Genomic DNA, 12,533 nt, shown 5'->3' with positions numbered 1-12,533 from the left:
GGTCAAGGTGAGAGGTCACCTGTGACTCCTTTTGTGACACAGCCAGAAAACCTTCCCCCTAAAAGTACAATGTTTCCAAGAAACAAAAATGGAGGATTTTATGCTTTTCCAGTTCTGGTTTCAGTCACTCCCCGAACAGCACATTGCAGTCCTACAGAACTTTCCACAAAGATAGATATATTCCATATCTGCCCAGTCCACAACAGAACAATGAGCCTCATATACCTGTAGAGCACTTGAAATGTGGCTCGTCCAACTGAGGAATACATTTTTCAATGAAATTTAAATTTCAATAGCCACAGGTAGCTAGTGACTACTCTATGGTACAGTACAGGTACAAATCAAAATTCTTCTACACTGCTGCAAAGATTCGTCAAATGTAAGGCTGGGAAGAAACACTAAAGATGTCCCCGTATCTCTACTTGTATCGTTTTTGTACAAAACGTCTTGTATAACCTGAATGGTAGGAGAAAAATACTCAGCCCACAAATACCATGGGTGATCTGTTCTATGGAAGATGTGTTGGTCAGAGAAACGTATTAACCCGTTATGATAAAAATGATAATAGCAAACATTAAAGTAATCTCTTACTAGATGTAGCAAGTAGTGCTAAGTGTTTAATATGCATTATCTTCTATACTCCTCCCAACATCCCCAAACAGTTATTATTAGAACAGCATCTAACATCTACTGAGCACATGCCGTGTGTGAGGCATGATGTTAAAGCCTTACATGCTTTGCCTCATTTAATCCTTACAACCCTGTGAGATAAAGTACTAATATTACCCCATTTATAAGTCCTGCGATTTTGTGCAAGCTTCCTAACCTCAGAAAAATAGAAATACATAATGTATACATAGAAGTATATAAAATAATAATAAAAATAATTTAAAATAAAAAATAATAATTTTTTAAAATTAAAAATAATTAACAAATAATAATAATTAAAAAATAATAACAAATTAAGTGCCTGTGTGGCCAACAGCCAGCTTCAACATCTGAACACTGCCAGTGCTCCTGAAGTCCTTGGAGTGCTTCCCCAAATACGTATCCTGATTTTTCGTTTGCTAACTACTTCCTAAGTTTGTGCTTTGTAGTTCTGCTGACTACATACAGCTCCCTAAATAAACATGGATTCTTCTTTGAACTCCGTTCCACATGCATCTCTGAGCTCTTAGTCTTCTCCAGGTTCTGCAGAACTTGATTTTCTGAATTCCTCAGGAATCTTTCATTTGCAAGTAATAAAATCCAGTGCAAACTGGCTTAGGCAAAGAAAGAATTTACGCAGTCTAGAAAGAGGACTGGTCATGAGTTCAGGCTGGTCTTCAATCGTGTTTTGGGTTGGGTTGGTCTCCTCTGCCAGGGTCTCTTGAATGATCTACCCCAGCAGATCCCGGATGACACTCTCACTGTTTCCCATTTAGCAAAAATGGGGCTCTCTACCTGCCTCCTGCACCAGGCATCCTAGCAGGAATCTCAGGACTGAGTTTCAGAGGACCATTCTGGGTTAGGCACTCATCTCTGAGCCAATCACTACAGCCACAGGGATGGAATGTGCTGTTGGACATGATTGTGACTTGGGGGTATGATGCTGATACACATATGAGGGTAGCCCCACAAGACCTCTTCTATTTAAGGTGAGAGGGGATGGTTTGCCTAAGGAAAATGAGGTACTGTTCACAAACAAGAGAGGGTTGGGGTACCTGGTGGACCCAGATAGTTAAGGGACTGACTCTTGATTTTGGTTCGGGTACGATCTCACAGTTCATGAGATCGAGCCCTGAATCGGGCTCTGTGCTGACAGTGCAGAGCCTGCTTGGGATTCTCTCTCTCTCCCTCTCTCTCCCCTGCTTGCACTCTCTCTCTCTTTCTCTCTCAAAGTAAATAAGTAAACTTAAAAAAAAAAAAGATGGTGGACATGGATAGGTAAAGGCAAGACATGTGTGCCCCACTTCTAAGCAAAGAGGGTAACTCTGACATACCTCAGTCGCTGATGCTCCAGGTACCCCCTCCCAAGACACAAGAAACAACCTAACTGCTCCTGTGTACGGTTGACCTCCTTAACCTCTCAGGATATTTTAAAAATTATTCTATTCCAAAAGGAAAACATTACTGAGGACTTTATCTTTGGGTTTTCATTTTTATATACAATACTCGTTGACTCTAAAAATGTACTTTATTTGTTTAAATCGGATAGTTATGTCTCTAACTTCCTACTGATGACTACATATTCTCTCTACCAGAGTGAGGTAAATGAAAAAGAAATTAGTGGGTGTTATTTCAGAGATGTATGGCACAGAGATCAGCAGAAAAAGCCAGAAACAAACAAAAAAGCAACCCATGATTACTCATAATAAAGATTACCGCCAAACAATGAGACTTTATGGGGCTAAAATTATGAAATATTTATAGACCAGTTCATTTTGTTTGCCACTGAAAACTAGTTTTCATTTTTCACATTTCTCTCCCTACTTCTGTTAGAAGCCATGGAAACAGCCCTCTCTTTTTCTCCCCTATGCAAATTGATTCACCTCAGCATGTACTGACCTTTTTCCTTGGCGTATTCTGTTTTTGACTGTGGCCATGTCAGTTGTAAAAAGCAGTGAAGAACCTGATAATGAATGCTTTCACAAGATAACAGTGTGAAAACCTGACCTTGAATCAATGAGAGCACAATTGCTTTGTCGAATTAAAAAGAAAAATAGTCATATATATCAATGACTATTTTTCTTCCTTAAAATAATGATAGTCCTCAACAAGACTTTCGGAAGGAAAAACAGTATGTCTCATTCTATAGACCTATTTTCACCAAATTGGCATGTCAATCACATTTTTGTAAACCGAATCATCATTTAAGGTCCAGGGTAACCCCAGAAATATTTTCAGTGAATCATGGAATAATCTTAATTCTAAAGGGAAAAAATACTTGTGAGTTCTCTTACATAAGTTCTTCCATTTAGAGATTTGGAAACTGAGGTACATGGTGAAAAATGACTTAACGGAAGGCATGCTTAAAGAGTTTCTTCTGTGATTTGTATTACTATTCTTTTTTTTTTTTTTTTTGCTAAATGCAGATTCTGTTTTCAATGTTTACTTAAAAGAAGGTAGGCCTAAAGGATCAAAAGATTGCTTTCTTCACAAAGCAAGATTGCTTTCCTGTAGTTTAAATATAATTTATCATTAATTGTAAAGTTTGTAGATAAAATTACGTAGCTATTGAAACTAAATAGCTATTTGAAAGAAAAAAGCTTTCAACTGGGTGTGACTTTGCCTCTCCCTCTTCCCCCCCAGAGGACATTCTGTAATGCCTGGAGACTTTTTTGTTTGTCAACACCTAGGGTGAGGGGGTGCTACCAGCCACCAGAGGGTAGAAGCCAGGCACGCTGGTAAACATCCTATAAGGATTCCTTTCCTACAGAAAGGAATGATCTGGCCCCAAACGTTAATTGTGCTGATGCTGGGAAAGCCCCGGTTCAATGAACCCATTACTGCAGGTGAAGATTCCCACAAAGATAATATATCACCTTATTGTACTTACTCTGCTGATAACCGCTATATTAAAGTGTCATAATAATGCTATATCCAGCTGTAGAGAAGTTAGTGTCAGAAGTCTTCCAACCTATTTCTGTATTTACCTCTGCTTCTTCCTTCCTGTGAAATTGATCTCTAGAAGGTCAACCCCTCCTCCAAGGCTTGGGAGCTACTTAAGAATAAATCTGGCTGTGGGGTGCATGGGTGGCTCAGTCGGTTAAGTATCAGACTCTTGATTTCCACTCAGGTTGTGATCTCACAGTCATGAGAGAGCCCCAAGTCAGCTCTTCCCTGGGTTGGGGGTGCAGCCTACTTATGATTTTCTCTCTCCCTTTTCCCCCTCCCCCTTCCCCTGCTAGAGCAAATGCACACGTGCTCTCTCTCTCTCTCAACAACAACAAAAACAACCCAAAAAGAATATATATACACACACACACACGTGTGTGTGTTTGTGTGTGTGTGTGTGTGTGTGTGTGTGTGTGTGTATAAATAAATTCGGCTGCACGTAACAGAAAAATCCGATTTCCTCTGGCTTCAACAAACAGGAGTTTTGTTTTCCGCACAAAAAAGAAGTCTGAAGGTGACTATCCAGGATGGTACACTGGCTCCATGATGCCACCAGAGACAAGGGATGGTTCTACCCTTCTACCCAGCCATTCTTAGAACTTTGGTCCTCATATATATCCCCTCAGGGTGGTCAGATGGCAGTTCCATTGAAAGCCATGGGGGAGAGGAGAGAAGAGCAAAGGGTAAAGGATGCCTGCGGGTTGACAATGTCCACCTCTGGCGACCATTCCAACTAGATACTCACTGGTTAGTCTCTAAAAATCACACTCTGTTCATTGCCCATGTGCACTCATCACATACAATAATGACATAGTTACCTGTTTTCTTGTCGTGGCTCCCTTGGGCCAACCCAGTAGATGACAAACTCTGTAAGGAGTAGGTGGTAGCCTGGTCCATGCTCTGCCCAGCTGCCCTCCCATCCTTCTTCTGTTTCTGTGCTCCCCTCCCTTAGCTGCCTTAAACCTTTGCTGCTAACAGTAGAGCCTGGGTCAGGATTAGTCAAGGCTTTCCTCGGTGCAGGGAGACAGAAAAGCCTGAGTGTTTCCATCCTGGGGGCTGAGCGGGGGTGGTGGGGAGACGCGGTGGGGGGGGGGGGGGAGGGGTGTGGCCTGTAGCCAGTGAGTGCTAACACAGGACTAGGAAAGCCTACTCCTTCCTCTTGAGTAGGACACAACTTGGAGGTGTAGTTACCCTCCAGAGCTCCCTGCAGGAACTGCCGGAGACTGGAGTTTTGCCTGAGAGCGCCACCTGGCTTGCCTTCTTCCTTTACTAGTTCTATCCTCCTGCCCCCCAACCCCACCCTCTGCTTTACGAGGGTCTCCCGGGAACACTGCATTAAGAAATCATTTTCACAAGAATCTTTAGTCTGCTTCTGGGGGACAAATCATGTTGCTTTGATTCACCAGCGCCTAGCACAGAGCCTGACACATAGTGAGTGCTTGAGAGCCTCGGCAAGACTGCTTTAAAAAGCAAACAAAACAACATTAAACTTGACCAAATAACCAATTCTAGCGAAAAGAAACATTCGAATTCAGTCAAGTTCATATGATTCAGTAACAGTTACTAATTCTCTATATAAGTTTGATTCAGTTTAGTGGAACTCAAATTCAAGGTAACCTAGTCAAAGTTGGATATTAAATTTTTATTAAAATTTGAGGTGATGGATCAATATAATATGAGCAGGACTAAGATTTTAAAATGTGTCTCAGGGCACCTGGGTGGCTCAGTCAGTTAAGTGTCCAACTTTTGATCTCAGCTCAGGTCATGATCTCAGGGTTGTGAGTTCAAGCCCTGTGTTGGGTTCTGCACTGGATGTAAAGCCTATTAACATTTTTTTTTCTTTTTAATGTATCTCATTTTTTTTAATGTTTATTTCTTTTTGAAGGAGAGACAGAGCATGAGCGGGGAAGGGCAGACAGAGAGGGAGACACAGAATCTGAAGCAGCCTCCAGGCTCTGAGACATCAGCACAGAGCCCAACGTGGGGCTCAAACTCATGAACTGTGAGATTATGACCTGAGCTAAAGTTGGAGGTTCAACCGACTGAGCCACCCAGGTGCCCCTTTAGTGCCTCATTCTTTAATTAGCTTTAGGTTCCCACTGAGAAGCCCAGGAGTCTCACCCTACTAGATGTCACAAAACCCTCTTTTTGGTAAGCAGGCTGGCTACAATGGCATCCCAGAAGCAAAGCTACAGGTAACATTAAATAAAGTTGCTCCAATGAGTGGAGGTCTGGGAAGAAGGATGAATTCCTAAGGGGAGTTTAAATCTGTGCAGAGCTCTCCTGGGGCCTCAGCCCTCACAGTTTCTGTTTGCTGCACTCTTTCTAGCCTGCTGACTGCCCTTCATGGTCCTGGGTGCTCTCTCGCGGTGAGTCCACTGCAGGTCACGGTGCCTGACCCCCGGAGCAAGGCCTTTTCCAAGACACGCAGAACCCTCTCTGGGAAAACAGAGGTTTGAAAGAAGGGAGTCTGGTATTGGCTGAGTACTGTGACCGAGTTTCAGTTAACATCTTACTTCACATTTACAGTACTTCACTTAGAGCCAAACATTTTCCTGTCCCAACTTACTCTTGGCGTTGGAGTTAGATTCCCTGAATTCAAATCCCAACTCTGTCACATTCAAGCTCTGTGATATGGTGCACCTCATTCTCTCTCCCTGGGCTGCAGTTTCCTAAGTACAGAATGCAGGGGACATGAGAGAATGAGGTCTTGGTCTTTTGTGACTGTTACTATATTCCTAGTGACTAGACAGTGCCTGAAATATGGGATGTACTCATTAACTATTGCCTTATTAACGAATGATGTGTTTGTGAAGATTGAAGGAAATCAGTTAGTACGAAGGACTTTGCATAGTGTCTGGCACAAAGCAGTCTGTCAATAAATATTAGCTATCCACATGTAAAATAGACATATAAATATATACTTTATTTTTTTTATACGTGGTCACATAGCTTCTAGGCTTAATGAAATGTTCTCTAATCCATTCTTTTCATTAACAGAGGTATCTCCCTACTTCCTGACAGCAACAGTACATGTAGTAAACACTGCTGATTGCCCAATCAGCCTCCATTCACCCCTTTCTTTCTTCTTAACAGAACCTAGCTCCTGAGCAAGTATTCAACATTCCACATGTCTCATGACTTGGGAGAATGTAATCCAAGACTAAGCTCTAGAGTGGATGTTAAGCAGTCCGAGCCAATCACATGTCTTCCTTTCCCCCTTGCCCCACTTCTGTGATTCTGATTGGTCACATAATTAATGCCGGTCCAATAAGAATGAGGGAAATATTTCCATTTCACACTTGGAGTGTGGTTTTTCCCTCTCCCATCAGGTGGTCAACTGAGAACAAAGAAGCATGTGGATCTAACTGCCACGGACATGTCACAATCACCTGGAGCTCCAGAATTACGTTTCACTCATCATGAGAAAATGGAATAGAGAGATGGAGAGGGCAAGGCATTTGATAGTATCTTTGATGGTTCCACTCTTTCCAGGTATGTCTTGTTTGTCATTTAGGATGGGCTTTTCAGCACCTTGCAACAAGAAGCATTCTACCTAATGGATTGCAAAATTATTTAGGAGGTGATACTAAAAATGCCTTCTTCAAATAATAATAGTAATGATCGCCAATGCTTACTCATCACTGTGTCAAACCCTTTGCCAAACTCTTTGGCTATTTTACTTATTTATGCTTCCAAACAATCACTATGAGGTAGAGATTGTTATTAAGCTCATTTTCAGATAAGGAAATCTTTGTCCAGCTGTATGTCAAAGACACACATACACACACATGCACGCGCGCGCACACACACACACACACACACACACACACAACAGGTTAGTGAGGGAGGTGGAGTTTAAACACTGGCAATCCGGCTCTAGCGCCAAACTTATACCTAGTCCTACACCTAACCAGTGAACTATACAGTGTTTAATGTGATGAAGGTTCCCAGTGACACACGTATACACCACCACCACAACAAAAATAAGAATGGAGTGTGCTTCGCTTAAAAAAAAAAAGTATACTAAGTCTTTCTCAGGAAATAATTGAACACTAGCTCAATTTTTTTGCTGGTGTATCTTTTTTTTTCATAAAATGTATCCCTTTTTGAAAACACATATTCATCCATTCAGTCATTCATTAAATATTTATTGGGTTCTTATGTGTCAGCCTTTGTACCAGGTGCTACAGGTACAAAAGTGAATAACTTCCTGTCTAGCGGGAAAGACCAGCAAATGGCAATCACCATGCTGGGTGAAGAGCACTTCCATGGGGTGGGGGCGGCGGGGGGGGGGTGGGAAATAATGTCTACACCACGGGAACATCAAAACATGGTACCTTAACCAGCTGGTGCAACAGTAGTGTCAAGGAATGCTTTCCACGTGAGACAGAAGACTTCTCTATGGGAGGCAGGAGAGCATCTGTACAGAGGCCTGCAGGGGGAAAGAGAATATGGCATATTCATCATGCTGCTGAGTGTGGGGATTCTGTGTGGGGTCTGGGCAAGTAGGGACTGGGCAAGAGAGAGGGGAAAGCAGACTCGAGAGTCAGGGAGATAAGCAGTGGCCAGGAAGTTTGGTCTTTGTCTAACCCAGGTCCTCTAGAAAGTGGACTACAAGGCAGAAATGAAAGCACTGACACTTAATGTGGGGGATGCAAGGCCAGGGCAGTGAGGAAAGTTATAAAGGGAAGGAAGGCAAATGCAGAAGCAAAGCAACATGAGGGAACTATAACACATGGCCTTGGTGGCCACCATGTTACAATGAGCCAAAAGGAGGCACAGCAAGTAACTAACTCAGCAGGTGAATCTGCATGGGACAAGGGACTTTGCTTGAAAGATTATAAGAAGAAACCTCTCCTTGTAGTCCACAAAAGTAGCAAGAAGGGGAAAGTTCTCTGCCCAGCTCCCTTCCATATCCTACTTTCCTTTGTTTAAAGAATATCTATTCGAAGTTAACTTCTCCATCTTTCTGGTTATGTCACCTGGCACAGCCCAAGAAGTCAGACGTCACGCTCCATTGTGTGGCATTTCATGCGATTTTGGAAGTGGAGGTTGGTGTGTGACACTGGAAGGCCATGCAGGCCCACCACTTCAACTTGGACCCCAGACAGCAGAGCTGAGCTCCTTCATAAAGGAAAAAGGTAAAAGAATCTACGAAGGTGGGGAGGTTTGTGTGCAACACAGTCTTTCCCCTGAAAGAAGCTCTGAAGGGCTTCAAGCCTAAGGAAGCCACAATCAGGTTAGAGCTTAGAAAGCTCATCCAGGCTGTAGTGTGAAGGGGGGATTTGAAAGGGCAGATCCAAGAATATGCAGACCACACTAGAGTCTGGTCTAAGGTGGATGGACTTGTCCAAAACCAAAGCAGTCAAGTTGACTGTACTTTGTAACTAAGTGGATATGGAGGGTGAGGGAGAGAGGTGGCACCCAGCTGTTTGGCTTGGGCAGCTAAGGATTAGAGTGTGGTGCCATTTCCCGAGATGGGGAATGGATAGAAAGGAACAGGCTGGAGGTGGGGCAGGGTAGGGAGGAAGTAAAGATGGTGAATTCAGTTTTGAACATATTGAAGTTGAGCAATGTGAGACACATCCAAGTAGATGTGTTTTAAGGCTGTCGGTGACACAAGTCTGGTGTTTGGGAGCAATAGCTCAGCAGGAGACACAGATTTTTGATCAGTGGAGGTGGGTAATGAAGCAGGTGTGGGGGTGCATAAGATGTGTCAAGGAGAACATGTCAGAGAAGGAAGAAAAGAGGTTCGAGGGCCCAGCTTTCTTAGGCTCCACAATGCTACTGTATAATGACTGGGCAGCAAGACCAAGAGGAGACTCCAAAGGAAGCCAAGAATGACCAGAGATGTCCCTGGGGCAGGAAAGCTCTCCAAGGACATGGGGAACAATGTCAGCCACTGCAGAGGAGTCAAGTCAGAAAGAGTGAGAAGTGTTCAATGGATTTAGAAATGAGCAGGTGATTGGTATCCTTGTTGTGAGCAGGGCCAATGGAGTGGGTTGGATTTGGGGTATGTAGAAGCAAAATGGGGAGAAAATACTGATCTCTCGTGCAGAGCTTACTTACAATTCAGAATAGTCACTGTGATTAGTGATGATGCAAAGGTCAAGAGATTGCAGGGCAAAAGAGAGTTCCAGTGGATTTTGGCTCCATACCCTATTCTGTTTCTTCACAGCACCTTTCACAATGTGAAGCAGTATTACTTATGTGCTTACTTGTTGTCTTGTCCTCTAGAATGGAAGCACCATGAAGTCTGAAATTTTGTCTTGTTCACTCCTGCATCCCCAGTGCATGGCACAAAGTAGCCATTTAATAAATATTTGTTGAATAAAGAATTGGCTGAATCTGATGAAAATAGGTAAAGGAAAAAAAATAAACACAATGAGTTTAATTATATGGACATAATGTTCAGATTCTTTATGAGGAATTATAGATGCGCATTAAAATCAGGAAAAGCAAGTTGTGAGGATGCCTGTAAGACATCTCCTGGGGTTGGCCTCCCAGACTTTACTCACAATGTAAGCGGACATCAACAATACTCAAAGACTGTGATATACTTCCAGAAGACTTCTAATCTACAACTCTCCTATAGACTTTATTTTAATTTTTTTAATGTTTATTTATTTTTGAGACAGAGAGAGACAGAGCATGAGCAGCGGAGGGGCAGACAAAGAGGGAGACACAGAACCCTAAGCAGGCTCCAGGCTCTGAGCTGTCAACATATAGCCCAATGCAGGGCTCGAACTCGTCAACTGCAAGATCATGACCTGAGCTCGCCCAACCGACTGAACCACCCAGGCTCTCCTCTCCTATAGACTTTTATGAAGAAGTGTTACTAGCAATTAGATTCTAAACTGCAAAGTAACTATCTTAGGGACTAAATAACATTAAATAAATAAATAAATAAATAAATACACAGATAGATAGATAGATAGATAGATATGTATATTTGTGCGTGTGTGTGTATTTCCATTACTTTACTCAACTAAAAGACAGAAGTTATGTACTCGAATTTTGAAGCCTGCATATTCACAATCTTGTATTCCTAGTAAAGGCAACATCATACATAGTATACAACAACGATGTCAAAGACCTACTTTACTGTATTGCAGGATGAAAGACCTACTCCCTATGGAAGCAATTTTAGCGGAAGTAAACACTGAAATGGCAATTCCAAGAAGAATGCTGTCCTTGGCATAATTTCCTTTTTATCTCTACTTTCTATAGCTTCTATATGGTCCCATGTTTTAGCCACAATCAATTAATTATGTGCTCTTAAGTATTTAATAACTTTACCAGGCCCAATTCTGTTAGTGACTCACTATGGTAGATGTGTGTTCCATTTAGATTGTGAATTCTGGTCTCCAAACCTTGTGATTTCAGTGATAAGAATGAAATGTGGAGATATGGAAAGAGAATGTCTTCTCAATTTAAGGAGCATTGTTTTTCATGACTGTGGTAGAAATTAAGAAGGAAAGAGTACCACTTAAAGTATGTTACCAGTGTAAGGAGAAGAGCAAAACTCATAAAACCAGTGTGCTTTGGGGAAATTCATTGGTCTTTGAATGGATTTCACAAGTCCAGGGGTGAAACAGTCAGAGTAATATCCCAGATTGCCCTAGCTGGCTAATTAGTCAGTTTAGGGTAAATTAGGCTGGAGGAACATATATACCTTCAAATCTCAATGGCTTTCAATCATAACATCTTATTTCTGATTCTCCTTATACACCTATCTCAGAATTGGCTTTAGAGAGTTCTGCTTCCACTATGGTAGAGTAGGTTCCATTATCTGCTCTTCCTGCAAATAATGACTGTGAACTCTGAACAAAGTACATTAAAAACAAAACAAAACAACAACAACAACAACAACAATAAAACTACTGAAGGTTCTGGAGAGTGAGCAAAAGCAGACAGATTTAAGGAGTCAAAACTTGTAAGAGTCATCATCAGAGTTGATGATAACAGGAATTTCCCCTTTCAGTGGTGTTAGATTAAGCTTAAGTAGTAGCATGGGTGGGTTCAAATTCGAATAGAAAACCTGCTGTTCTTTCTGGCTTGAGGAATCACAGGCTCTGAGCTGGTCATTGCTGCCGGAAAGTAATGAGGGAATCCCAGAAAAGAGACAGAGCAAAAGGGCCACCACTTCTGTGCATAAACTTTGTCCAAGTCTCTGACTCCTGAACAATGTGTGAGGCAGACTTAAAGCAGCTTGGGGGTGGGGGGGGGGGGCGGGAAGGCTAAGAGAAGCACATTGAGATGTGAGCTGCGATCCTCCACAGGCAACAGAGTTCACTGTTTGACTCTTTCCAAGTTAATCGCCTGCTAAAACAAAATCATCAACACTCTTTGTAGGAATATAATAGAAGCAAGAGTTTCCACAATATAACCAGAAAAAAGGCAGGAAAGGGGGAAAAGAGGAACAAAAGGCAGAGGGGAAAACAGAAAAAAACCCAGAATATCTAAATAAAATCATATTGATAATTGCATTAAATATTAATGGATAAACACTTCCATCAAAAGACAGACAGTATCACATCTGCTTCTAGCTCCTCACTCTACCTAAACTACAGGAAAGACTTTCTAACATGTTGCTTCCATATAGTAAAAGGAAAGGAGCAGTGGGGGAAGCACATGATGGCTCTTACAGCTTCTGTTCAAAACTGACAGCCATCATTTTCACTAGCATTTTACTGGCTAAGGCAAGTCATATGGCCAAGCCTGACTTTAGTGGGACAGGAAACTATAATCCACTCCCACTCAGAGGAGACAAATATTTTAAAATAAATAATAAAGTCTACTCATAAAGGCATGTTTACTGTCATGGAAGGGTAATTATCTTAGGGTGAATGACTTCTGCATAACCGGAATATTCTTATAGAGTATAGACTCTCCTGACAAAATCCAGCATCATCTATGTAATCACAGAAAGC

The 12,533-nt window shown here is 42.0% G+C and overlaps 2 long non-coding RNA genes across 3 annotated transcripts in view; one reads left to right on the top strand and one right to left on the bottom strand.

The window, feature by feature from the left end:
- Window positions 1-2,963: 2,963 nt before the first annotated feature.
- The window catches only part of LOC131511019 (uncharacterized), a 35,833-nt gene continuing 26,263 nt past the window's right edge, over window positions 2,964-12,533 (bottom strand). Inside the window, exons 4-6 of one of the 2 annotated variants that reach the window (XR_009261300.1) lie at window positions 9,819-9,948; window positions 7,938-8,032; window positions 2,964-6,269 (exon numbers count right to left, since the gene is read on the bottom strand). This is a non-coding gene — a long non-coding RNA (uncharacterized LOC131511019). The remainder of the gene's footprint in view (window positions 6,270-7,937; window positions 8,033-9,818; window positions 9,949-12,533) is intronic. The other variant, XR_009261301.1, reaches the window with a different exon arrangement.
- On the top strand, window positions 8,029-9,938 carry LOC131511021 (uncharacterized). Its single transcript, XR_009261303.1, has 2 exons — window positions 8,029-8,741; window positions 9,838-9,938. It is a non-coding gene; the product is annotated as an uncharacterized LOC131511021 (long non-coding RNA).

This window comes from Neofelis nebulosa, chromosome 4 (genome assembly GCF_028018385.1).
Source record: "Neofelis nebulosa isolate mNeoNeb1 chromosome 4, mNeoNeb1.pri, whole genome shotgun sequence".
Classification (NCBI taxonomy): Eukaryota; Metazoa; Chordata; class Mammalia; order Carnivora; family Felidae; genus Neofelis; species Neofelis nebulosa.
Note: the sequence above shows the minus strand (reverse complement) of the source record. Positions and strands in the feature narration are given on the sequence as shown.